At 31.8% G+C, this 27,439-nt stretch overlaps 1 long non-coding RNA gene across 2 annotated transcripts; it reads left to right on the top strand.

Moving 5' to 3' along the window:
• Nucleotides 1-783: 783 nt before the first annotated feature.
• Nucleotides 784-21,121, top strand: LOC107451168 (uncharacterized). 2 transcript variants are annotated; one of them, XR_011637978.2, is made up of 4 exons: nt 784-961; nt 5,934-6,023; nt 9,503-9,637; nt 16,757-21,121. It is a non-coding gene; the product is annotated as an uncharacterized LOC107451168 (long non-coding RNA). The 2 variants fall into 2 exon arrangements; XR_015432355.1 differs by lacking the exon at nt 5,934-6,023 and having other exon boundaries at nt 794-961.
• The last annotated feature ends 6,318 nt before the right edge of the window (nt 21,122-27,439 follow it).

The raw sequence follows: 27,439 nt of genomic DNA, 5'->3' as shown, positions 1-27,439 counted from the left end.
GATGAATACCTATACAAACTCAACGCTACCTTTTTTAAAGGTGCAAAAAATTGCTCTACGTGCGATTTTAACAAACTATTAGATATTGATTTTATCGAAACTTCAGTCCGTTTTTTTTTCCTGAGCGTTCTATCTTTTGGCATTTCAGTTAATCTTTCTGGACAAGCTCTGCACCAATGAAGCCCGGCTACCGGGGGGAGGCGAGGGAGTCCTCCCCATTTGTAAATATCTTTTCTTTTGTAAATATCTTATTGTTTTTATTATCTTATGTACTATTTGCGATATATTTAACCCAGATTTGATTTCCCAATTGTATTTATAAGAGATTTGACAAATGTTAAGCACCGCCCTTCCTTTTACCTAAACTCGGTGAAGGAGCAGATATCCGCCTAGGATAGCCACTCCGAAAATACTTGTTGTTGCTAATTTACGTCGCTCTAGAGCTGCACAATGGGCTATCGGCGACGGTCTGGGAAACATCCCGGAGGATGATCCGAAGACATGCCATCACAATTTTGATCCTCTGCGGAGGGGATGGCACCCCCGCTTCGGTAGCCCGACGACCTGCGCAAGAAGTCGAGCACTTTACGGTAGCACAGTTAAAGAGGACCAATACCGCACACCCTCGGTCCCTACGCAGACTGATCCAAGTGGTCACCCACCTGCACACTGACCGTAGCCAGTGAAGCTTGACATCGGTGATCTGCTGGGAACCGTGTCTTAACGATCAGTCCACTGCGGGACCGAAAATACTTGAATAGTTAGTTAGTGGATAACGAGTTTGTATTGGTCCACCTATAAGGGCTACTGTTTTGTAGCATCTCTGAAAGTCATGGGAAAAGGGCCGTGAGACGCCCACTTCCACTACAACGAACATAGCTGACGTTTTATTCAACTCTAGTGGATTATTGAATTCGAAGTTAGCTTCAATTTTAATTCCTCTTTCCGATTTTGACGAAAGGTGACTTCAAATTTTGTCTTTTTTCTAATAAGAAAATTTAAATATTGTTTTTTAAAACTCTGAAAGGAAGGGAATTTTAATTTTATTTACTTGGTTCAATACTCTACCACAGAATTCTATCCTGTATTAATTTCATTTTCATGATTTTCTTTTGTAAAGAAAAATGTACTTGTCTTCCAACTGTTACAATCGTAGTTTGATTACTATGACTTGTGCCATCATATGTTTTATTTTATTTTTATCCTTTGATAATATAACTTTATTAAAATCTGAAACTTCTATTGAATAAATGCTTTCATGAAAACTTTTTTTTTTTACAGTATTGAAGATAAAAATGGAAAATTTTATTGATTTAAATGCAGATAATTTACTTTAGATATGTATCTATTACAGCTTTAAAAGCAGATTTTTCAAGTTCCCAAGCTTTGAAAATTTTTAATTTCGAACATTGTATTTGGATATTTGAGTGCCTTATCATTTAGATTTTATAATTTAAGATACGAAAACTGTTCGTATCGTGCAAGTAATTATTTTTCACTTTGTAGCTTTTGGTAATCTTTATGAAAATCTAATTCATGCAAAACCATCTAGTTTACGGACAGCTGCATAATTAAATTCAAATTTTAAAGTTACTAACGATGTTAATTCTGTCGTGGTCACTTTAAGAAATTATTTATTTTTTATTGTTAACATAACCGAAAAGTTAGTTTTTAAATTGTGACAAAATATAGCTAAAAATTACTTACTTGGAGTACTGAAGCTGTAAGCTTTATATTTACGATACTGTTTTAAACTGTTACTTAAATTACGGTAAAATGATTTTTCTAGTTTTTTACTAGAGATGAATAAACCCCTTATGTAAAAATAAAACTTTTTGCCATACAAATTTTAAAAATCTTTGTAGAACATCAAAATTATTCTCGGTATGGGAGAATTTTGAGCTGATATTACTCCATAGTTTTAAATTTTATCCGTTATTAAAGATTAAAATTTCAGTGTTTTATTTTCCGAAAATCCCAATTTCGATATTAACTTTTTCCAAACTTAAATAAGGAATCATTATTGTACAAAATATTTTCGGGACTCAAGTTATTGACTTTTTAAACAAGAAGTTTGGTTTATAGCATTTTGTGTAATAGAAGTAATGTGCAGTTCTTAAAACTTACTAACTTTAAGATATGAATGAATCAAAATTTATCCACAGATAACTGAGCCTTAGTCAAATTCGTTCGCATTAGTCATTTAGATTCCTATATTTTGTATTCAGAATGTTACCTTGCCGTAGTCAAAGCATGGCGAATGTTAAATTTTATACGTAATCTATATTTTCAATGAATTTAAGGAAACTACCCCAAAAAAATGATCAAAATATCGGTATTTTTTTATTGCTTATAATAAAACTTTAAACTATTTCAAATGCACTGAAAAAAATCATACCTTTATCTACATTTGTAAAAATGTTATTAATGATTTTAGATTGCCCTTCAATAGAAATTTGATCAGCAGACAGACTTTAAAGTGCTTTTTCTCAAAGATGACGATTTTGTGTATTAATCATAATTAAATCCTTAAAGAATTTTTTTCTGTTTACATAAAGCTTTGAAGTAAATTTTTTTATCTTAAGTAAAATACGCTTATTTAAAATGTGCATAGAATAAGCAATTTATGGGGGTATTACAATTTTTACAGCATGTTATATATACCTAACAGAAATTTTAACCTCTTTTGCAAAATAATCTATAAAAAATGCTCTAATTGATATATTAGCAAATGAATGCACAGAATTGTCAAGATGAGAATTGTAAGCACTAAGAAAAAAAATTGAAAATATGTTTAAATAAAAAGCCTTAAGGATTTAAAAATCTTCAATTTTCAAGTTTTTTTTTTTAAATTTTAAAAAATTAAACAGTTTAACTATTTCTTGAAGGCAAATTATGGATTATAAGTTAAATGAGCATGTAAAGCATCCACAAAATGAATGATTATACTTTTATTAAAAAAAAAAAAAATTTACAAGGGTACGGTGACCGTTACGTTTCCTTTTGAAAGAATGCTATATCACGGATTATCTCTTCATCTGCGTAAGCAATATAAAAGTTTTATGAAATAGAATGCAAATTGGGGTAAACTTTGGATTTTTTAATGTATGAAAACTTGAGCCGCGATGGCTCAGGCCGATGCCGCATCCGGCTAGCACCGACCACACTGCTGACGTGAAATATCAATAGTGGTAGACGGATCATGGGTTAGTCCCCTTGCCATCAGGCTAACCGTGGGAGGTTCTCGTGGTCTTCCACTCCATTTAACGCAAATGCGGGTTAGCTCCATCGAAAAATCCTCCACGAAGGTAAATTTCTCCCAATACTCGATCCAGGAGTTCCCTTGTCTTCTGGATTGGGCTCAAAATGACAAGGTTACGGAGCTGAACATTATTGGTCTGAAACCCATAAAATTGGGTCGGCTGTTCAACGACGGTTATAAAATAAAATTAAAAAATATATGAACTTAAATTATGGTAGGGTTTCTAGAGATTCCGTAATAGGCAGGATAACCTAAAATTCAGGAAGTTATCTTGCAATAATATGTTTGCATTTTTATTTTTGAAAAATATTTTCCTCATTTGAGACTTAATGGTTTATTCTAGGTCTACCTGGATTCTCTTTTTCTTTTCTAAGTTAAGGTGACCCAAGTGCCTTTATATTTTTGAGTCTCTAATTTGAGTAGTTGTCCTCAAAAACTCCTTAAAGACAGAATGTCCTCAAATCTTAATGTCTTTAAATTGTTTGAAAACATCTCGTCGTTTTTATTTTATGCTATGAAATATCAAGAATCAAATGCCTGTGATTTACTGAACAAAATAATTTTGCCTTTCCGTGAATACTAAGAATGACATGCTAAAATTAATTTACGGGAACTCCATTTCAGCGGAGAATAAACTAGTAATCATTACGTCTTTTTTAAAGTCTTAGCAAATAAAGAATATTTTTTATATTAAAACTGCTGAGTAATGACAAAGCTTGTTTCTTCATCTAATATTTTTAAAAATATATGAGTGTCCTCGATTATTAATTTGCTTTTCTAATTTGTTTTCAAACCATGGTTTAGTGATGTGGTCGCATTGTTCTAAACTTTAAATTTTGAGTCAGCAGTTGCCATTAAGCTTCTAACACGATATAATGGTATTTTGTGAAGAGTTGTTATCGACAATGTCAACCTTGATCTAAGAAAAGGTACCCCAAAATAGAATCAAATTAAAATGCCTTACATACCAGTGAATTGGAATTTTATTTTTGTGGTGGTTGACACCAGGGCTAAAGAGTTCACTCCGCTCTTAGAGCTGAAGCTACGATTTCCCTCCTCATGACGTCATTGTGTCCACAGATCTCGGAGATCGCAAGCAAAGATATTATGATAACTTTGCATCTTTCTCTTTGTAAAAATAAGTGAGACTTTTTCTGGTTATTAGCTTTCAAACTTTACGTAATTAACACATTATTTCCATTCATAAACATAGTTCAAAAAAACTTTCTTGGCCATTATCTATATATATATTTCTCTTACACGGCGACAAAAAAAAGCCTCATTACAACTAACCGAATGGCAACGCTAGAAAATCGACCAATGATTGCCGCTAAAAATGTCACATGCCAAATTTAGCTGAGATGGCTCAACATATAGCGCTTTTAAAAACAGAAACTGAAATGACCAGAGAGAGCATAAGCTAGGCAGAAGTGAGTACTCTTTGTCGATAGATCTTTATTTTAGTATCTTGCTGAAAGCTTTTTTTCACGAATTTATATATCACGAATTTATTTGACGGTTTTTGATTTATATCACGAATTTATTTGTTTTACTAGAATTTATTTGTTTATGCAGGTTTTTCCATTGCAATTCATTTATCTTAATTTTTAATAGACTTATTTATAGCCAAGACGCCCAGCTGAGCGGTAGCGCTTCGCGCTGTCGTGCCACAGGTCCCTGGTTCGATCCTCGGACCGGGCAAGGTTGACTCAACCTTTCATCCCTTCAGTGGGTCGATAAATGAGTACCAAGCATGCTTGGGAACTAAACACTGGGGGTTCCGCGTTCGGCTGACCACCTGACCGGAGCATCTGCTCCTGCACCCCAGAGCCCAAGGTCAAGAAAACTGAGATGGACACAGTAGGCCTCGACCCTCTATGGGCTGTCGCGCCGCTGAGTTTATTTATAGCTAAACTTTTAACCTTTTTAAAGAGATATTAGTTTTAGAAATTTTATCTTAAGATTTTATACTATAGACATTTCTAATAGGTTTAACGAATTACATGTCATTTATTTGAATTCAAATTTATTTTAATGACTTAGTATTTACTAAAAAGATTTAATTTTTTTTTTTAAAAAAAGTTGTTATATGGATTTGACTGATTGTTTTGAACTCTCAGAATTTTGTGCATTTGCAATATACCTAAGTTAGGAGCGAGCGAAGCAAACCATATAAGATTGCGTAGCAATTTTCGGGGGTTGGCGAGCGTTAGCGAGCAGGGGGCGCAGCCCACTAGTTATAAAGAAAAATTTAGAAGCCCTTACAAGCTCGAGTTGGGGTTCTGGGAACGAATACCCTCCTGTAAATCAGTTCATGTTAACAAATAATAATAAAATAAATGTTTTTTAAAACTACTTTGTTTAGGTAGACTAAAAAGGTGAAAGTTTTAAATTTTTATAACACTTTAAATAAAAAAACGTTAAGTTTATCACATTTTATAAAATAAAAGAAAAACGACGATGAATTGCTTGAGGTGATAGAAGCTTATGGCAAAAAAGAATTCATACATCATGGCGGCCAAAATTATTTTAAATCTAATTCAGAGCATTATTTGTGACACAACCGTAACACATTTTAAGAAGTTTTACTTCAGAAATTCCGTGAGTAAGATAATATTTTGAGAAAGAAAAAAATATTATTTGCTAATTTAGTTTCCTTTCTTTCTTTCAGAAACCACTTTCACACTCTTGGCGACTATTTTTATTTAAGCATCAAGCTTTGTTCCATTTCAAAACGGGGTCTTCATTTCTTTATAAAAGGGTAATACGATATGCCTCTTTTGCAGGCAGATGTTTTTACTCATTAAATTTTAATGCAGATGTTTCAAAAGGGGTTGGAAAAAAAAATCTTATCTTGACAAACAAAAAAAAAATAATTTGCTAATCAGTTTTCTTTCTCCCTTTTCTTTCCCTTGGCGACTATTTTTAATTCCATTTTGCATCAATTTTTGCTCCATTTCAAAACGGGGTCTGCATTTCTTTATAAAAGGGTAAATACAACAATGCCTTTTTTGTTAGCAGATGTTTTACTTATCAAATTTTACTGCTGTAGTCAGGAGTCTATAAAAAGATGCTAAAAAAATCGTTTACATTCTCGGACAAAATTTTTCTTTTGATTTTTTCTTTCTATGAAACAGTTTTTAAACGATTTGATAACTCTAAAGAACACATACTTTTCTTAAGCATTACATTTAAAAATAATTATATTTAAATCACAGTTTTTTTAAAGTGCTTGCTTAAAAAGAGAATTTAAAGTAAATGAAAAAGAACTCAAATAGTAATGATATTCCTCACTTTCAAAGAATTAAAATATAATTACACTTATTTAAAAATTACACAACATACACTCTTAGAGCTTCGAAATCAGAAGGGAAGGTACAAAATCTTCGAATTATCAAAAATTCGAATTTAGAATGAATACTTGGAAAATGCTGATTTCACGAAGTTATCTAAAAAGAAATAAACGTTCTTTGAAATTTTTTATTTTTAATGATTATCTGATAAATAAGGTGATACACTTTTGAGAGCAATGGATTATTACTTTTCTGGGGCCATCTCTTTACAAACAATATTCACACGCTGTTGAAATTTTTACTTCTTAAATTATAACTTAATGATTGATTTATACATACTCTTAAGTATTAATTCTTAGTCAAAATTAAACGTAACAAAAGCATTTATCTATCTACATCTATGATAAAGTTCAGCAACAAAGAAGAATCATTCTGAATAAGTTTTGTTCTCATGATAGAATTTTCGCGTATTAAAAACCGAACTTAAAGGAGTAAACTTAAATATGCTAATTAATTAGTGTTAACTATTAAGTTAACGAAATCAGTTTAACTCAACCTTTCGAACTCAACCTAACGAAATCAACCTTTAACTCAATATTTTGGAATATTAATTGTTAATTCCATTCAGTAGATGGAGTAAAAAGAGTTTTCATAAAAAAAACCCAAAATGCATATTTTTTTCGTTGTAAGATACTATTACAATATATAATTATACATTAATCAAATATTATTATTTTGAGCCGCGATGGCTCAGGGGATAGAGCGTTCGTCTTCCAGTGAGGTGAACCCAGGTTCGAATCCCAAAGACGACTGGTCGATACGAATTCTGCTACCAGCTTGTACCGACTACAGTAATGACGTGAAATATCCTCAGTGGTAGATTGATCATGGGTTTAAGTCCCCTTGTATTAAAAAAAAATACAATTTTAAACTTATAAAAAAGTTTTACTAGTTGGCGAAAATGACGCTATAAATACTTTATTATTTTAAAAAATTCAATTTTAACTTTAATTATTAAGAAAAATGAAAGCATATATAGAAACTTTTTTTATCTACATATTCTTTTATAACAATAAGTTGAGTTAAATTTAGAATCCCTGATTTTAAAATATGCCGTTAATAGCAATTTGTTCATACTTAATCATTAGGAAACATCAACCTTAAACGCTAATTACTGAAACAAAATAATAATTTAGGTTCATAATGACATTAGAAATTTTACAATTGCTTATAGATATTTAAATTTACGATGAAATAATTTATAGATATTTAAATTTAAGAGAATATAATTTTTTTTAAAAAAAACATAAATATTTAGAATTACTACATTAAAAAATATGTTATGAAATTAGGAGAATTCCAACCATATATTTTATTTATACTTTTTATTTACATTTTAATTTTCTTTGACTTTATCCATTTTTTTCACCTGCCTTTCTTTTTGAAGTAACGAGGCGATTTCTATTTAGATAATGAATTTTTATAAAAGTTCTTAACGACAGAATAAACGTATTGCTGTTTTATATTAACTGTGTCATTTCGGAATCCATTCTTTACATAGTTGTTCAGTTACTTTAGGGAACACGCGGGAAATTATATTTTTTCCTTTTGTTTTTCTATCAGAATTTTTTCAAGTTGCAATCGGGCAAGCTGGCATTTCGATAATAGTTTTAAATTCTTGTAAATTCACTGCAAAATCAGAGGAAAGTCATTATAGAAAATAACTAATGTCTTAGAATATCTCGCAAAAAGAAATGCTCTAATATTAGTTAGAGCTAGTAAGGCCGAACGCTCCGTTCTTGAAGTAAAAGTGCGAGCTTTGCGCCAAAGTGACGTCACTAGAGAAAATCGGGTTATTGGCGCGGCGAGAGTTTCTTCAAGGGAGTGAACCAGCCCTTCTATTCTCTTTAACCCTGGGTTGACACACGCTATAGCACTCCCCCATCAGAATTATATCTGTGATAGAATTTGATGACCGGATACTACTAGTTGATTCACTTCTGTTTTGTGAGAAGCCGGGAGAGCTGTATTAAGATCCCCGTACTTTTGAGTGCTGGTCGTTAGCGCTGTGTTAAGTTCACGGTCGTGGTCGCTCCTGTGTTTTACAGTCGAGTGTATACGTTATTCGTTGTGTGTGATGGAGTCTGAGCAGCAACGGCGCTAGGAGGTAGATAATGACTCAGTCACAAGTAGCAAGTCAACTGTTCAATGGGGATCATTCATCGAAGTAGGCGTGTTCCAACCGAAGTGGAAGTTTCTGTCAAGGTACGCATGCTTACATCACGTCCGAGTCACCAATGTGCGTGTAGTTGTTATTGACAATGTCAACCTTAATCTATGAAGAGGAACCCCAACATGGAATAACACGTCTTGCATACTAGTGAATTGGAATTTTATTTTTGTAGTGGTAGACACACTACAGTATCCTATGAGACCTCCTTTTCCCACCATCGTGGATATTGGATTTGTTCAGCACACTCGTTAACCTCTATATATATATATAAGGGTGGGAAAGAAATGCCTTGCTTTATTAGACATGGGGAAAATGGTATTTGATAATTGCAAAATTCCATATCCAATTAATACAAAGTTCAATCCCTTGTCTCGCCTGTCAATCGAATTACAAAAATTCTCATCACTTGTATACATCAATTCAAAATATGGTACTTAGATACCGTGAAGTTGATGGTCAACATGTAAAAACGCCTGTTTATGGTGTGCGCAGGTCACAGGCTTCAGATAGTACACCAATCAAACACAATATCGTGATCATTCACGGTAACAATACATACTATGTTCTATGTTCTTGACTACTCTGAAGAATCAGTCGTGTTGTCCCTAAAACTAACCCTAAATAGTTGCTTAATTTAATACTTTATTTTTTAAGCCATGAATTGTTTCGTTACTTCGATAAATAATACTCTCAGGTGGAATTTAATACTTTCAGTTATCTGCAGTCAATTTCAAGAAAAATGATGCAGATTCTCCACACGTATATCCCGGAGTTTGATTAAAGAACTGTAGATGAAGAGAAGATTCTATGAAGAACTGATGAGTGAAAGTTTCTAATCTTTTACAGTCTGTAAGTACTAAATGCAACTCTTTATTAATCATCTAAACTATTAATCTGAAGATATTTACTGAAAGTTGTTTCTTTCAAAGACAATTGTTTCTTTCCATATATTGAAAATAGTTTTGTATAAGTCGGACCATTTTATCACGTGATCAATACTTTAAGTAGTTTGAGTCGTGGTGGCTCAGAGGATAAAGCATTCTCCTCCGAATGATATGACTCGAACTCCAGCGGTGGCTGGATGTTCGAATTCTGTTCTCAGCTCTCACTTACCAGTGCTGAAGTAAAATATTCTCAAAGGTGTTAGATTCCTCTTGCTGTCTGAATTACTGTGGCGGGGTTTCCTGGTATATTTCTCCATGCAACAAAAGTACTGCTTAGGGACCGAAGGTGTGCGGTATGAGTCCTCGTTAAACTGCTCTAGCGTAAAGTGCTCGACTTCGCGTGCAGGTTCGTCGGGCTACCGAATCTGGAGTGACATTCCATCCACAGAGTTTCAAAATTGTGATGGCATGTCATCGGATCATCCTCAAGGATGTTTCCCAGACCGTCGCCAATAGCCCATTGTGCAGCTCTAGTGCGACGTAAATAAACTACATCAACATGTAACACAAGCGCTAGCTAGTTTTTCCCAATCCAGGGTTTTCTTCTGAATTTGGTTCACAATTACAAGGCTACGGAATTTAACATCGATAGTCGTAAAACTCTGAATTCGGTAGACTGTCAAAGAGAAAAGTGCCCATTGTCGTCGTTGTATTTTTAGCGACTGGAAATTAAATTTGTTGGATCCAATTTTTTCTCGTAGATCATTTTTGGTTCTCGCCATCATAAATTTAGGTATTGTCTAATATTTTGCATCCCATATTTAAAGGAATCTCATTCTCCTCTAGATTAAGGAAATAAAACATTCTTTTTAAAACATTCTTCAAATTACTGTAGTACTAGCAATCAGGTAAATGATTTGTTAAATGGTTATGTACTTAGCGCTAAACATATCTGCACTTAATATACTACCATAGCCGATCAAATGATCGAACTTTATGTTTCTTGATTGAATGTATGAAATATGGATGTAAGGAAGGAAATAAACTTAAAAAACTTTATTATAATTAAGCAAAATTGTATATTTCTCATTTTTATGTATTACAAACACAAAGAATAAAAATTTTTAATTCATTGCTCAAAGCATATTTTACATATACATTTTCATTTGTACATTTTCCACAAACATATTTCTGCGAATTATTATTCCTATAATTCTTATTATTCTTATAATTAATATTATTTCTTCTAAGAACTTGTGCAGTCTTGTTTCGGCATTTCTCTGGGTAAAAACTAACAGTTAGAAATGAAGTAAAGCCATCAAAATGAAATACTTACCAAAACATTTCGTTTTTGTCACTTTTTCCGACACAAAAATACCAATCTAAAATTTTAGGCACTTTTTGAAAATTTGAGTTCAGTTATTCTAATTGAACCAACTTCGCAACAGTGTTTGCAGAGATCATCGAATGCTATACGTTGAACAAGCATTTCTGATCCGATAACCTTATAATGCAATAAATTGTTCTCCTGGTCAAATGGCCGCTTGTCGTAGAATTTGGACAAGTATTATTTGAAACAAAAAATAGAATATTATCTGTATACAATTGTTAGAAAAAGTCATGAAGTGCAAAAACGATAAGCTCATTATCGATGCAAAAGTTCTTAAACGGTCATTTGACGGATTATGGTATGCTTATAGTGTTCATTTAGAGTTATGCACAATTTGGTACATACACAAATTCTATAGAATGCTGTTCATTTATGGAATCTCATTCTCCTCTAGATTAAGGAAATAAAACATTCCAACCAATCCTAGAAGAAATCTTTGGGCTTGAATCGCAAACAAAATTAAATTTATGAAATTAATTACCTGAATTAAAGACTAGGAACAATTAAGAAGCATCTGGGATGGTGAGCTGTAGCGAGAAGGAAGGTTTATCAGAAAATTGTGATTTCCAGTATTTTAGCTTTACTACCGTTTATATACACTAAAATCAAATTTCATAGATCAAGAAACATTTTGAAATTAGTGATGAGTTCAGGGCCCGACTTAGCCTAATTGGGGCCCAGGGCAAAAAAATTCTTTGGGGGCCCCCTCTGCTTCACTACTCACAGTAGTAAAGATTTGAATTTTATGTAGGTATTTAAATTTTTCACCTCATTATACATAGCTAACTAGAAAATGTACTAGAACCTAAAATAGCTATAAAGTCCCCCCCTATCCTCCAATGATCGAACGAAATATCGATCTGTCCATTTTATTGTTTTTCTGACAATTATATGTCCATCATGCCAAATGTTCGCAAATACGAAGGCTCAATCAAGCCAATCAGAAGCCTGTATTCTTGTAAACATATCGTATATTGCTATATGTAAAAATACAGGCTTTTGATTGGCCAAATTAGTCCATCGTAATTGCAAAAATTTAGTTGAATTCAGCACTAGAAAGACATGGATTTTCGAAATATAGATTTTTTGTGTTCGTACGATAGATTAATGAAGAGGCTAAAATAAAACTGACGGATTTTACACTGAACTGATATTTTGTCTAAAAAAAGTTCTTAAATGAAAGAAACCTAAAATAAACTTTCAATTCGATTTTGGGGCCCCCTCTAATGTGGGAGCCGGGGCAACTGCCCCGTATGCCCCTGCCTTTGTCAGGCTCTGGATGAGTTACATAATTTTATAATTTAAGTATAGTGATGGGAATTTCGTTATTTTTCTTAAATTCAGTCACATAGGTATCAAATTTTGGGGGTTTAGAAACTTATTTAATACATTGCGCAAAATAAAAACCCGAACTTAAGAATCTATTGAATCACGAATTTAAATACTTTTTTAGTAGTTGGAGGAGCCTGAAACCAAATAAGGCTATTTTCAGTTTTCAAATCTGACACTTTCTTTACACTTGTGTTTGGATACTTGATCATGCAGCCGCAGTAAATTCTACTAACTACTAAAATTTAATACTAGTCAATCAATACTGATATTTTAATTCTGAATTAAGGTATGTATATTTTGACATTTTAATTGTATTTGACAAAACCAAAGCTTTAGTGGAATCATTTTGAGAATTCATTCCCTTGATATTGTCTAGCATATTAAAAAAAATTCAATTAACGTTAAGGGTTTCAAACTTTTGATAACTCTTCTGTCTAACATTTGAATAACACTATGTCTGCCAGATAGCAGCAGCTTTTCACTCAAACCATAAGAGTTAAAATTTGATACGTAAGAATCCCGGTTCCAATATCTTTCAAGCTAAGAAATTAAATATTCAATTGGTAAGAATTCTACATACAGATTTCTATTCCTAAAGTGTAATTTTACTTTAGAACGTTTCTTAAACGTTTCTTCAATATTTAGTAAATGCTTATGGGGTTTACTAAAATGTTTCTTTGAAAATATTCTACAATGAAAAACGTAGTTCAAATTCAGGACAACGATCGAAATGTGTAATTAAGAAAACGGGTAATAGCTGTGGGGAGTGAGTTGTTATCGACAATATCAACCTTCATCTATGAAAAGCTACCCCACCATACAATCGAGTTAACATGTCTTATATGCTAGTAAATTGAAATTATATTTTTGTAGTGGTAGAAACGCTACAGTACTCCCCTACCAGAATTATATCTGTGATAGAATTCGATGAATGGATATCACTAGTTGATTCATTGCTGTTTTGTGAGAGGCCGGGAGGGCTGTATTAAGATCACCGTACTTTCTGCTGATCGTGAAAGCTGTATTAAGTTAACGGTCGTGGTCACTCCTGTGTTACCTTTAGCAGTAGAGTGTATGCGTTGTACGTTGTGTGTGATCGAGACTGAGAAGCAACAGTGCGAGGAGGTGGATAATGTCGCAGTCACAAGTAGTAAGTCAACTGTTCAATGTGGACCATCCATCGAAGTAGGGGTGTTCAAATTGAAGTGGGAGTTACTGTTAAAGTAGGCGTGTTCAAATCACGTCCGGGTCACCAATGTGGGGAGTAAGTAGTTATCGACAATGTTAGCCTTCATGTATGAAGAGGTACCCCACCATAGAATCGAGTTAACATGTCTTATATACTTGTGAATAGGAATTATGTTTTTTGTAGTGGTGGAAACGCTACATAGCTATCTAAGAAAGGAACTTAGTATTTGACCCCTTGCACCACGCTGGAATTCGAAACAATCCGTGATTAATTTAGGCACCAGAATGTTCGCGAAAAGAGCTTAAACAGCGGAGTGTCGTAACTTTAAATACGATATCTTACGACTAAAATGCAAGATAGCCTCACTGGTCTTTACTTCAAGCTATGGTGCGCTTGTGAATTTCAAGTGAATTTGAATATAAAAAAAACATTTTAAAAAATTTTAATTATTACGATACGACAAATTCTGTGTTATTAATAGCAAAATACAAATAATTTGAAGGGAATCTATGGCAATAATATGAGATTAAATATATTTTCAGAATTTTGTCATAATCAACAGGTCCAAAATATATATATATTTTTTTTAATAACGGCAGGCACTGAGCTTTCGTTCTTCGCCTTAGAAGATGCCGGAAGCGTTGCTCATTTATCGTTACCCAGCGGGCACCTGTGAACCAAAGTCACGGAGGCGAGCAACATTACCCACGCCACACTGCCACAAATACCCGTTCATAGGGTGGGCCACATTCACACATCAGAAGACAACAGAGAGAGAGAGAGAGAAACAACCATGCCCAGAGCGGGATTCGAACCCGCAGCCATTGGCTTCGCAGTCAGACACGTTAACCACTCGGCCACCTGGCCGGCTTTCTAAAATATAAAAGAATATAAATAAACAATAAGATACGAACCCATAAGATTCAGTCATTCTTGTTTAACCCGAGCAGGGCTCGCGTTATTCACGTGATTCATGAAATTAAACAAAGAGCCGGACTCGTGATATTCAAGTTTGATCTAAAATTTTCTTCCAGAGTGAAATAGTTAATTTAGTTTTTCAAACTTCACTTATGAAAATTGTTTTTTTATAAACTAATAGATCCAAATGATGCATCTATGATGAAATCGTCGTTTTTAAAGTGGGCCTTTTTTTTTTTAAGATTGAAAGTAAACAATTGTTTTTAAGAGGATTTATAATAGTAGTTATAAATTTACGTTGTAGGAATTTCAGTTTTAAAGCTCATCTTCGGAATTTTAAGGCATAAAATATCAGCTGAAAAATTACATCAGGAAGACACCTAGCCACCCCGAAATTTTACCCGGTAAGGGATTATGCTAAGTGTTAGAAAAAGTGAATATGTATTATTTGTAAAACACAGAAACGAAACTTTTTGAACTGTCCATTTTTCTCCTTACATTTACGGTCCCCAGAATAGAAGTTCTGAATTTTAATTTTTGTTGACAAAAAAAAAAAACACACCATTCCTACTGATATTTATGGAAAATACTCTGAATGGGAGTAAAACCCCACCAATTATTCCCGTCCCGCAGTGGACTGATCGTTTAGGCACGGTTCCCAGCAGATCACCGAAGTCAAGCATCACTGACTGCGGTCAGTGTGCGGGTGGGTGACCACTTGGATCAGTTTGCGTAGGGACAGAGGGTGGATGGTGTGGGTCCTCGTTAAACTGTTCTACCGTAAAGTGCTCGACTTCGCGCGCAGGTCGTCGGGCTACCGAAGCGGGGGTGCCATCCCCTCCGCAGAGGATCAAAATTGTGATGGCATGTCTTCGGATAATCCTCCGGCCGGGATGTTTCCCAGACCGTCGCCAATAGCCCATTGTGCAGCTCTAGTGCGACGTAAATTAACAACAATCCAACCAATTATTCCTTTTACTTCGTTTAATGTCCACGCACTCGTTTTAAAAGGGGAAAAATTATTTTCAAACTTGAAAATTTCTAAAACTAGACCAGTTGTATCGAGAAGACTTCACAATCTCCCTTCTTACTAGCGTTCTTCTTTAAAAACATTCTACCTATTCCTGCAAGATTTTTTTTTAACAGGAAATTACCTTTCTCCAAATCAGTTTATTAAACTGTGGATCGCAACCCAAATTGAGGGCACCAAAATTTTCAGAAATTTTGGCGTTTAACAAATTTACAAAATATTTTTGCACAATATATTTGAATTTACCGAATTATTGTATTTTTATTGTATCATGTTCTCCCAATGTTGTGTCTTAGTGTCTGACTACTACGAGAAACATTCGAATCGAAATGAGATTATACAGTTAGAATCCCTGTACTCAAAGCTTTCTAAACACTAAACTTACGTTAGTACTCCAATTTACAAAATTATGGCAGTTTTTATGCAATGCGATAACAGTGGATAGACTAATGATTTAAAGAGTTTTATTTCGTTTATCTCAATCACATTTTTCACAACCTCAAACATGATATCTCTTATTTTTAAAATAATTGTCTACATTTTTTCAGGAGTGTCTGTGGTTTTGATACTTAATGCTTTGAACTAAATATCAAGAAAAAAATGAAATTTCATTTCTTATGCAAGTTTTATCGCTAAGACATGGGCGAAAAGTTTTAAAATTAGCTATTTTTACTACACTGTTCCCTAACTCAGTAGTATAGGCACTTTTTAGATAATAGTTCAACATATTTGCTTGCTAAATAAAATCCTCAAAGTATATATTTTTAGGTGTTTAGCGAATATGTGAAAGCCGTTTTAACCTAAAAATGACAATTTAAAAATTTTTGGTACTTGTGTAAGTTTTTACACGCAATATAACTAGTTAAAATTTTATATTCGTATTTTAATTTTCAAAATTATTCTGATACCTTAAAACAAAGTGACCTAATACTGTAATACATTACAGTAAAAGTGAAGAAACAGTTCTACTCTGACGTGTGTAGGATTTGCACAATGCTTACTATAGTTTCTTAACTGTTTCGAAAATATGATGTGGTTCCTACACCCAAAAATTAAGAAACTAACAGGTCTCTTATGAAAACGAATTGTCATGGAAATTATCGAAATGAGATTAACATGAAAGGGAATGTTCCAAAAAGATGAGTGTGTTAATTAAATGTAATAAACTGGGAAAATGTATTGCATTTAACCTATACTATTTGTTAATTTTTTTTTTCTATTTCAGGTATCAGCAAGTGTTCAGCAATCTCTTGCCAGAAGCCCCTAAGAAGACCATTGTGACGTCACCACCCTTTCAATCAGAAAAGTTTATGTTCTTCAGATTTGTGCTTTCCAGTAATTTTATCTTTGTATTAAGACTTCCTGGTTTCAAAACTATTGCCAAGTCATTGGTTTCAGAACTAGTCAGCATGTTATCAGAAGCATGTATATAATATGTGAACAGGTTATTCAAACTTATCGGAATATTTTGTATATTACTTCCTTTTTAATTGCTTTCAACTCAATTTAATAACAAAGTATAGTAACGCTTTCAGATCATGAAAACTTTCAGGAATTTTGGTCTCAGTTTGAGAACGCGATTCATAATAATCAAAATTTGAATAAAATCGACACATTCACACATACTTAAAAAGTTTACTGAAATCAAAAGCACAAACCGCTATACAGGGTTTGACATTGTCTGAGAAAAACTACGATATTGCAATTAAAATTCTTGAAGAGCGATACGGCAAAAAAGAAATTTTGATTAGAACGTATATTAATAATTTATTAAATTTGTCGCCTGTTCGTAACACATCTAACTTAATAACGCTCTGCGAATTATACGATACGTGTGAAATTCAAATACGTAATTTAGAATCACTTGGCATCGAACTTGAAAGTTACGGTAATTTACTTTTCCCAATTATAACTAAACTAATACCCGATAGTTTAATTTTAAATTATTATCGTGAATATAAAAACGAAACAGATTCATGGAGCGTAACAAAATTGTTAAGAGTATTTAAAATCCGAAATCGAAATAAGAGAAAGAACATTTTCATTTCAGAAAAAAGAATCGAATTCTTTTCAGGGTTATTCTAAAATTAGAAATGAAAGAGAATTTTCTAGTTTTGAAAATAATAAATTCCCTAAAATGAGATACGATAGGAATGCGAGTGCTGCTACTTTAAATGTTATTAGTAATGAAAATAAATGTGTATTCTGTTCTAATGATCATAAAAATGATGAATGTAAATTAAGCGTTGCCGAAAAGAAACAATGTTTATTACGTCAAGGAAGGTGTTTTAATTGTCTAGAAAAATTTCATATTGTCAGACGATATTTTAAGAAACCTGCTTGTACTATTTGTCGTAAAAAACATAATGAAAACATATACTATAAACTTTCAGAAACAAAACCCAAAGTCCCCCAAAATGAAACTATTGTGTCTTCTGTAGCAGAAAGTAAAAATTCGAGCAGTAATATTTTACTCCAAACTGCGACGGTATTAGCAGTAAATAAAAACAAACAAGCTGAAATACGTATCTTATTTGATTTAGGTAGTCAAAAATCATTTATCGAATCGGATCTTGGAAATCAGTTAAAATAATAGGGAAAGAAACTATAAAAATATATCCTTTTGGTTCGATAGAACCCCAGAAGGAAACAATAGATCGTGTTTTAGTAAATTTAAGAAATATTCATGAACCTGCGAAAAAAATACAATTAGAAGCGTTAACTACCCACGCTATTAGCAATGCAGTTATTCATCGGCCAGAGAGAGAAGTAAGAAATTTATGCTGCGTAAACAATTTAACACTCGCAGATGAATCACCGTGGGAACGAAGTGAAAGTTCTTGTGTCAGACTACTGATTGGCGCCGACAATTATTGGAATATTATTTCGGGTAATATATTCAGGATTCCACAAACGTCTCTGGTTGCAATGGATAGTCTTTTCGGATGGGTCTTGAGTGGTTCATCTTATTTAGAAAACAAAACAAAAAGTGAAAGCGAAATAAAAATGATGAAAGTAGTCGTAGATTCTTCGCGTGAAGAAAATTCAGATTTAATTCTGCAAAATTTTTGGAAATTGGACTTATTGGGTATCGAAAACAATAAAAGGGATTTGACTAATAATGATGGGGAATTTATATTACAGGATTTTGAAAAAAATATAAAATTTCAAAACAATAGATACGTGGTAAAATTACCGTGAAATGAAAATGCTGTAAATTTAGAAAATAATTATAAAATCGCGAAATACCGCTTAGAAAGTTTAGTTAAGAGATTTGATAAAGATAAGGAATTTTACGATCGGTATAGGGATGTATTATCGAAACAGATTTGCGAGGGGATAGTGGAACCCGTTGAAATAAATGAAAAGGGTGAAACGAATATGGATAGAGAATATTATATGCCTCATCATGCCGTCATACGTGATGATAAAACTACAACGAAGTTAAGAATAGTTTATGACGCCTCATCACACTCGCAAAATAAATTATCATTGAACGATTGTTTACATTCCGTACCGAATCTGAATCCCGACTCTTTAAGATTACTTTTAGATTTCAGAAGCAAATCATTCGCTTTAACTGCCGATATAGAGCAAAGTTTTTTGCAGATATTGTTAGATGAAAGAGATAGAAATGCAGTTAAATTCTTATGGTTCGAGAACAATTTTGAAAGTAAAGAGAAGTTAAAAATTAAAATTTTTCGAATGACGTGCGTGTTATTTGGTGCTACTCCAAGTCCATTTTTATTGGCTGCAACTCTCAAATATCATATAAGAAAGTACGAACGTAAATATCCGGTAGCATATAAAATTTTAAATTCTAAATTGTATGTTGATGATTTTATTTTTGGATTAGATGACGAAAACCAATACCTTTTGATTTATAAGGAAATAAAAGAAATTTTATGTGAAGGTGGATTTAATATGCGTAAATGGAAAACAAATTCGGAATCTCTTCAGATAAAACTAGACCATTTCGAAAATTGTAACAAAAATTTAAATTAATCTTCTAAGGTGTTAAGTTACGTTTGGAATTCGATAGTTGATACGCTAAAATTGCCGGGAGAATGTGAGGCAATAATTGGGAGTGGTAGACGGCCGTTTTGCTTCCTGTTTCACATTCTTTCAGTCGTTTCGGAGCTTCTCGATTTATTCTTCTGTAGTAGAGCAGCAGTATATCCTCTGTAGAAAGCTTCTGGTAAATCTCAGTACCATTAGTTACAATACACAGATTATCAGTTTGAATATTGCTTTCATATTTAGTGTTATTGATACTGTTACAAACAGTTCATAAGTTCTATGATTTTACGCTAAATTCATTTACAAGATCTTAACCGTTTCTTAATTTGGAATTTCTAGTTCAAAAATTTAACTTGAGGATAAAGCACTTTAAAATAAAATAAAATTAAGTAACAAATTACTAACAAAAAAAATGGCAAATTTTATTTAATCTGAGCCCGTTTAAATGCTTTGTATATAACAATTTATTCATACATAATTGTACTTTTAAAACACAGTAATGACTGGTATAAAAATTAGGCTTTATTGCAATAAAGTTGTCCAGAATCAAATATTTCAACTTTTTATAATTACAATTTAATTTCCCTAACCCGTAAAATTGCTTCCGAGCTGTATAGTTGATAGATTTGTTGTGAAAATTTAAGTAATGTTCATTTAATCAAACCTTTGCTTCCGTAAAGAAATTAGACAATGAAGAAAAATTTGAAAAAATTATCACAGCCAAAGCTGATGTCGTCAGGGGATTTGAATGTATTATTACTTATTTTAATTGCTTTAATATTTTGAATTTTTTCTTACATTTTGTTTCTGTAGTTTTATGTATCATTTTATTGAATTGTCAATTTTGAAATAAGCTATGCATTCATTCGCTATTGTAAGAGCCCAGATGCAAAACCTTCACACTACTGCCTAAAAGAAAGGTTTTTTTTAACAAGCGTGTAAGCAGTTTAATTATTAAACATTATTACTTTACTTAATTATTAAACATTATTACTTTACTTAATTATTAAACATTATTACTTTACTTAATTATTAAACATTATTACTTTACTTAATTATTAAACATTATTACTTTACATTATTACTCAACTTATTATTACTTTAATTATTTTTTTTTAAATAATTAAAGTAATATAATTTTTAAGAATATTCATAATAGTAACAAACTTGTGTTAAACAGCCTTTCGAGATGATAGTTAAGATTTGCATCTGGACATTTGAGAGTGATATAGAAATTGTTATTTTTCGGATCATGTGTTGTAACAATTCGTTTTAAGCAAACCATCTCTGGTAGAAATACATTGTTTTATTAAATCTTGTAAATATCTTGAATAAATTTGTAATTATTTTTAGTGTTATTGCTCAATATTACTTTTACATTTGATTACATTTTGATTTTTAAATGCCGTTCAAATATTATACAAGTGAGTTTTCGGAAATTTTGCAATCATCCCCTCTTGTTAGCAAAATAAGAATTTCACTTCCATCGCTTATGTACGAAAGTCTAAAACTTTTTTTTTCACTTACTAGAGTGAATAATCAGCTTCAAATTAAAATAAATGATGCTAGTTAGCAAGGGCGCCGGCAGCGGGGTGCAAGGGGGTGCACTTGCACCCCCCTGACTTTATTTATAAACAATCATGAAGTACAAAAGTTTTTTTATTAAAAATATTTTTATTGGAAAACAAATAATTAAGTAATTATTGATACGTAACGATTAAAAAAATGTTTAATCAAACAAGATTTGTAATCGTCTTGATAGCTGTCCAAATCTGTTTCATGTTTTCAATGTTTTCATGTTTTCAATTAATTCTGAGTTATCTTTGATTCTTTTCTTATGCACACTGAGCATAACTACTTAATCTCTCGTGAGGCATTGTAGACCGATTCCATATTTTGATGCGTCACATTGTACTAAAAGTGCGTTCAATAGTGCACGTAGTAGCTGAGGCCAAGAGTTAGGCCAATTTTGATTGCCTCCGCTACAGCTAGGTAAAACGGTGTGGTCTCAATAACTAAATCGATGTATTCGAGGGATTCATAAGAATTTTCACTATTCCTCCACATTTCGTACCACGTAAATTCGTACTTTTTTTTATAAATATCTTGTTAACAATGAAGAAATGTATCTTGAAAAAAATTAACAGATGAAAGTATATGTAATAACAAAACAAAATGTAATAACAGAATATTTTTACTTTTTTTGGGGGGGAGGGGGTAGTTTGTTAGAGGGTTGCACCCCCTTTTATATTATTCTGCCGGCGCTTTTGCTAGTTAGCAAAACAAACATGTTCCATTTTATAAAGTTTCCTGAGTCTTGTGTTTACTTTCAGTAGTCTCTGTAAGTCTCTGAAAAAAAAGAAAAAAGAAAGAAATTTATTCCAATTCTTAACTTTGCACTTGGAAAACTTCACTTCAAATTTAATTTTTCTCCATTAAGAAGTTTTGAATATGTTGTTGTAATGTTATACGTAAGCATTGCTCACCCTTGTCGGCAAAATAATCTCAAACCCATCTCTGTATTGCTTTTGTAATACTTGAACGTCGAATTTGAATAAATTCGAAAAGTAAATAAAATTGATCAATCAAACTACTCTCTAAATGCTTCCAGAAATTCTAAAACTAATTTTGCATTAAATGTTCATGCTTTCAAGCACATGCTGTCCCTCAGTGGACTGATCGTTAAGTCTGAGAAGGGACCGAGGGTATGCGGTCCTCGTTTAACTGTTCTATCGTAAAGCGCAGGTGGCCGCCCGCGAAGGTGGTCGGGCTACCGAAGCCATCCCATCTGCAGAGGATCAAAATTGTGATGTCTTCGGTTCAGGGATAATTCCCAGACAGTTGTGAGTAAAACAATCAAGCTCATACTGATATCTTGCTTTTTTTTGCCAATTTATTCTGTCTTTGATTTATAGTAGATACTTACTTTAATGTATACGCTATCCAAACTACGGAGACCAATGCAATTGGTTAATAAATTAAATATATTTATACTGGTATTTTTAAGGTACATCTTAATAAACATCAAATATACTTAAATATAATCTACAATGAATACGAAAATGTCACTCATTATTTCTAACTGTAATTATCGATTGTTAGAAAAATTAAATGACATAATTATTATATGATAATTATTGAATACGAATGTCTTTAGAAATTTTATTTGCTGCAATGAAATATCGGCCCATGTGAAAATCTGAATTAAATTGGACAAATATCGAGTTTTTTTTTTTTTTTCTTTTTTTTACATTTCATTATGATATTGATATCATCGGTAAGAGGAATTTATGGTCGTGTTGGTTTATGAATCTGAAACGCTGTCACCAACACACGCTTCGTATCACTAATAAATACTCTAAAATTTCCTGCTTATAATTGTTTTAATTCAAAATTTTTGGCATATTAGTGCAATAAAACTATTGAATGAAAATACTAAAAGATAAGGAAATCAAAACAATCATTTTTTTTTTCAAACTTGTTCTATTCACATAATTCTTCTTACATGATAAAATCGAGGGTTTGCGTCAGAATACTTTCCATCCTTCGAGTATTCCATTCCTTTTTGTGAGAAGCTTTGCAACTATTGTTAACACCATGGTGGGGGGGCATCGATGACCGGCACTCAGTTTGTTCGTAGCGCCACGGGGATCAAGATTATTAGAAAAACATAATTCGAGTAAAATTTTAATTTTTTTAATATTATTGTTACTAAAATGGTTTGAAAAAATAAATACAATATAGAACACTCAAAAATAGTTTTATTTATATACACAGAGATGTCAACTTGCTCCGGACAGCAAATAAATATTTTCAAGTGGTAGTTGGTTTAATAAATTCAATTTATTAGATTTTTATCCGCCACTATTTCTAAACAATTCATGGGCTTATATAATTCACCACTTTTTTCAGCTAAACCTTTTAAAAAACTAGCAAAATCTGTCTAATATTTCCAAGATTAGCTCGTTGCTATTTACCGTTTGGCCAGACGGGCAAGCTACGTAAAATTAGCGTGGCATTCAACGTGTTAACTAAACACAATAGTTATTTGCAGGTTTAACGCAAGACTTGGAATGTAAGACAAGGCAACATGAATACTATCAGGACTGGACTTGAATGAAGTTACAATAACTGATCTATTAATTTTGCTTTATCTGAATTTAGCATGTTATTGTGATCATTGGTGGCAGTTATTGAAAAAAAAAAGTTTTTTGAATATTGTTTGAATTGAGACTGAATATGTGATTTGAATTGATTTTGAAAATGTCTGATTATTTTATAAATTTTACCGGAAAACAATTTTCATTATATAACAATAGATTGATCTATGCAACTTAGGGAAACATCAAAAACAAAAAGACATTAACAAATATGGTAAATTGTAATGTTAAAATTATTTTTATTGAAATCTTATTTCACTCTAAAAATTCGAAAATAATGCTTTTAATCAAATTGCTAAATACGTTTTGAACGTAAACCAGTTATCGTAGCTGCCGATTCTTCCAGTTTTTCCTGAAGTTTCGTTTAAAAATATATAAAAACATTTGCTTTTCTATCTCATTCTTATATTTAATTTAGAATGGTTTTAATGGTGATGATAATAGATTAACAGTGCGTTTAAACAACGGCAAATTATAAAAATATTTTTGCATGATATTGAATTTTTATATTACCACTAGAAAAAGAGCACCAAAAGTTGGCTGACTTTAGGGATTTTAATAAAACCTTCTTTGTTTTAATTTTGCCAGTAATTGAAAGAATAAAAGAATAATTATCACGGTAACTGAAATATAATATCGTTTTTTATTTGTTTATTTTTTACTGAAAATAAGCAAATAAAAGTAGTGGATTTAGAGAAGGATTCGATCCACAGTAAATCGAATCCTTCTCTACAGTCGTGGTATCATAAAGACACGATTTCCGGTAAAACAGTGAATACAAGGGCTGTGGAGGTCAGTAAGCGGGTGGGTGAGTACTTTCTTCAGCTTGCGTAGGAACCGCGGTAATCGTTAAACTGTTCCACTGCATGTGCAGGTAGTCGGGCTGCCATTTCCTCTTCTGAGGCTCAAAAGTGTGATGGCATGTGTCGGATCATCCTCAGGGACAATAAACCCATTGTGCAGCCTTAGAACGACGCAAATAATGTACCCATCATTTTTTACATCAAATTAAAGTGATACATTTATTTTCAATCAAAGCCTCTTATCAGCAAAATTTTCCCAGCTAAGTGTGACAATGCCAGATTGAAAATAATAAATTAGTAATTTGGAAAAATATCTGAAAATGTCTTTTTTTTCATGAATAATGCGTCAGTTTAATTATTCCCATGTATTTATTAAAAGCAAATTATTGCTTGTAGACACTTTTATACATAATTGAAGGTTTGTAAAAAAATTAAAAACGATTTCATCACTTAAAACTATTGAAACAAAATTATAGAAAACATAATTTTAAAAGGATACAATACTTTTGGGTGATCAATAGATACACTTCGTTATATAAAAACAACTGAAGCAAAACTATTTTAATAAATAGTTTCTGAAAGTTCTTTAATTCACACAACTCCTCAGCGATGCAAAACCATTCAAAATAATTACTCGAAACATAACGATTCTTACTGAATATTAAAATAAATGATAAGAAAACGATACTTTATTGATTATGGGTATGATGGACACTGGGTTGAAATTTGAGCCATTACGCGGCATTTTTATTCTATTGAACCAGGGATGATTTTTTGGGGAAACTTTCCGATTATGAGTATAGAATTTTTATCGAATTAATTTTTCCTGAATGGAAGAAAACATGTGGGGAAATTTCCCGGGAATTTCATCTTGTAAAACAATTCCAGATAGTAAACTTTTTTATGTCAATTTAATCTTTGCTTTCAAATTGAGAATTGCGGATCTAATTTGTGCAGCAATAAACACGATTTTACATTTTTGCAATAAAAGTTAATTTTCACGTCGCAGATATATACATTTTTAATTTCTGTGTGCATTAAACTCGTGTAGCAAGTTTTCTTTCCTATAGATTATAAATTTATTATTTCAAATGCTCCAGTCTTTTGATTTGATGTAGTAAATTGAATAAATGATTTTTGAATACTTTTATAACTATCAGTTTTATTAAATACAAATTTTTTAGTTATGTCTTATTCATTTTATTGTATAATACTCCTGATTTTTTTTAGTAAAACAAGTTTTTCCCATATACAGTTTAGTTACTAGAAGCAAATTTTAGAGATTGTAGCTGTATACAAACATTCCTCCCTTAAAGATTTGTCTTTAGTAATTGGCTAATTCCATATTTTTCATGATTTCAAATAGCTCAAATCTGGTTAATAACAAATTCAAAACAAAGCCTATTTAAGTACAATTGTGCATTCAAAATTTTAGAACCTGCCAGTTTTTTTTTTTTTTTTAATTTATAAGCACATAATACAACATTTAAAAATTAAAATTTTAAATTCAATATAGTAAATATGTCTGACAAGTTAAAACAAGTTTTAAATTCGGAGATCTGTTTACAAACTCAAATAAGGAGCAACTTTAAATATTTCATTTTGGAGATTTTCAATACGAGAATGTGTAACTTTGCGTTCATTGACAATATTACCTTTATGATCTAGCTAAACTTAAATTTTGACCAACTTAAACTTTAATCTGCAAAAGAATTTTGTGGAGCTAATCACTGTTATTTTCTAGTCTAAAAATAATCAAAATGGTTTTTCTTAAGATAATCGATATAAAATATGTAATAACAGTTTATAGTTTAGTGACAAGAAAATCGCTAATATTGATTTAAATTTTTCCTTTGTTTAAAAACCTCTCTAAATTTCATCCAGATATAAATTCGTTAACATAGCAGTTTCTCAAATATTGTAAATTCGCTACAACCACTTTAAATTAACCCTCATTACATATTTCAGTTATCACATATTAAGTATTTTTGCACACATTTTAATTTTAACTTTAAAGGAAAGAAAATTTCTAAATTATTAATCCCGATGAAGTTGAAACTCCTAACTTATGTTTAATTTTTATGCTTTTACCTTTCTTTTCACTCAAAAATAATTTATGTTAAATCCTTGTTAAATCTTACATTTTTTGTAATGTAGTGTTTCTTTGAAATTTGGTGCTTCCTTAACTAAGAAAACCTCAAAGGTAAAATATGTAATTTTAACGATATACAGAAATACGTTTAATGTCTAAAATATTGCACTTTAAACCAAATTTTTTATTGGTACACTTCAATTTTAATGCTACATTTTAGCCACTTCTACAATAAAATCACAAACTTAAATTTAAGAAAAAAGTTTTCACCGAACATAACAAAAGGTGACAATTCTATGACACAGTTGAGTGCTCGAAGAATTCTGAAAATACTGCAACAATCTAGGTTTAGATCATAAAAATAAAAAGGTTTCAGGATTTCTAATATTCCATAGATCAGCATGTTCATAGTTTTTTTCCTACAAAATACTTAAGTGAAAGTGGCCCTATATGGCCGTAAATATATGTTCAAAAGAAAACTCTTAAGCGAAATTAAAACAGAGTAACGTCAAAGGTTAAATATATTGACAGGCAAATATAAGTGTTTGAATAATGCTCTAGAAAGAGACTAGGAAAGATAAGGATAACAAATGTGGCAATAAGAAGTATAGTATTTTAATTTAGAGAAAACTAAAGCCAAATATTTTTAATTTGTCCCATCTTTATTAATTCATTTGTATGCTTAGTTTCTACACTGAAAGTTATTTTTGTCTTAGAGATAGTTAGTTTCCAAATGAAAAATATATTTCTCCAGAACCATTTTCTTCAAGAAGGGGTTGTGTACTTTCTAAAGAACGTGCATTGTACTACAAGGAAATCAAACCTTACATTTC

Source organism: Parasteatoda tepidariorum, chromosome 3, assembly GCF_982258835.1.
Source record: "Parasteatoda tepidariorum strain Cologne lab strain chromosome 3, Ptep-v5.0, whole genome shotgun sequence".
Taxonomy (NCBI): domain Eukaryota; kingdom Metazoa; phylum Arthropoda; class Arachnida; order Araneae; family Theridiidae; genus Parasteatoda; species Parasteatoda tepidariorum.
Note: the sequence above shows the minus strand (reverse complement) of the source record. Positions and strands in the feature narration are given on the sequence as shown.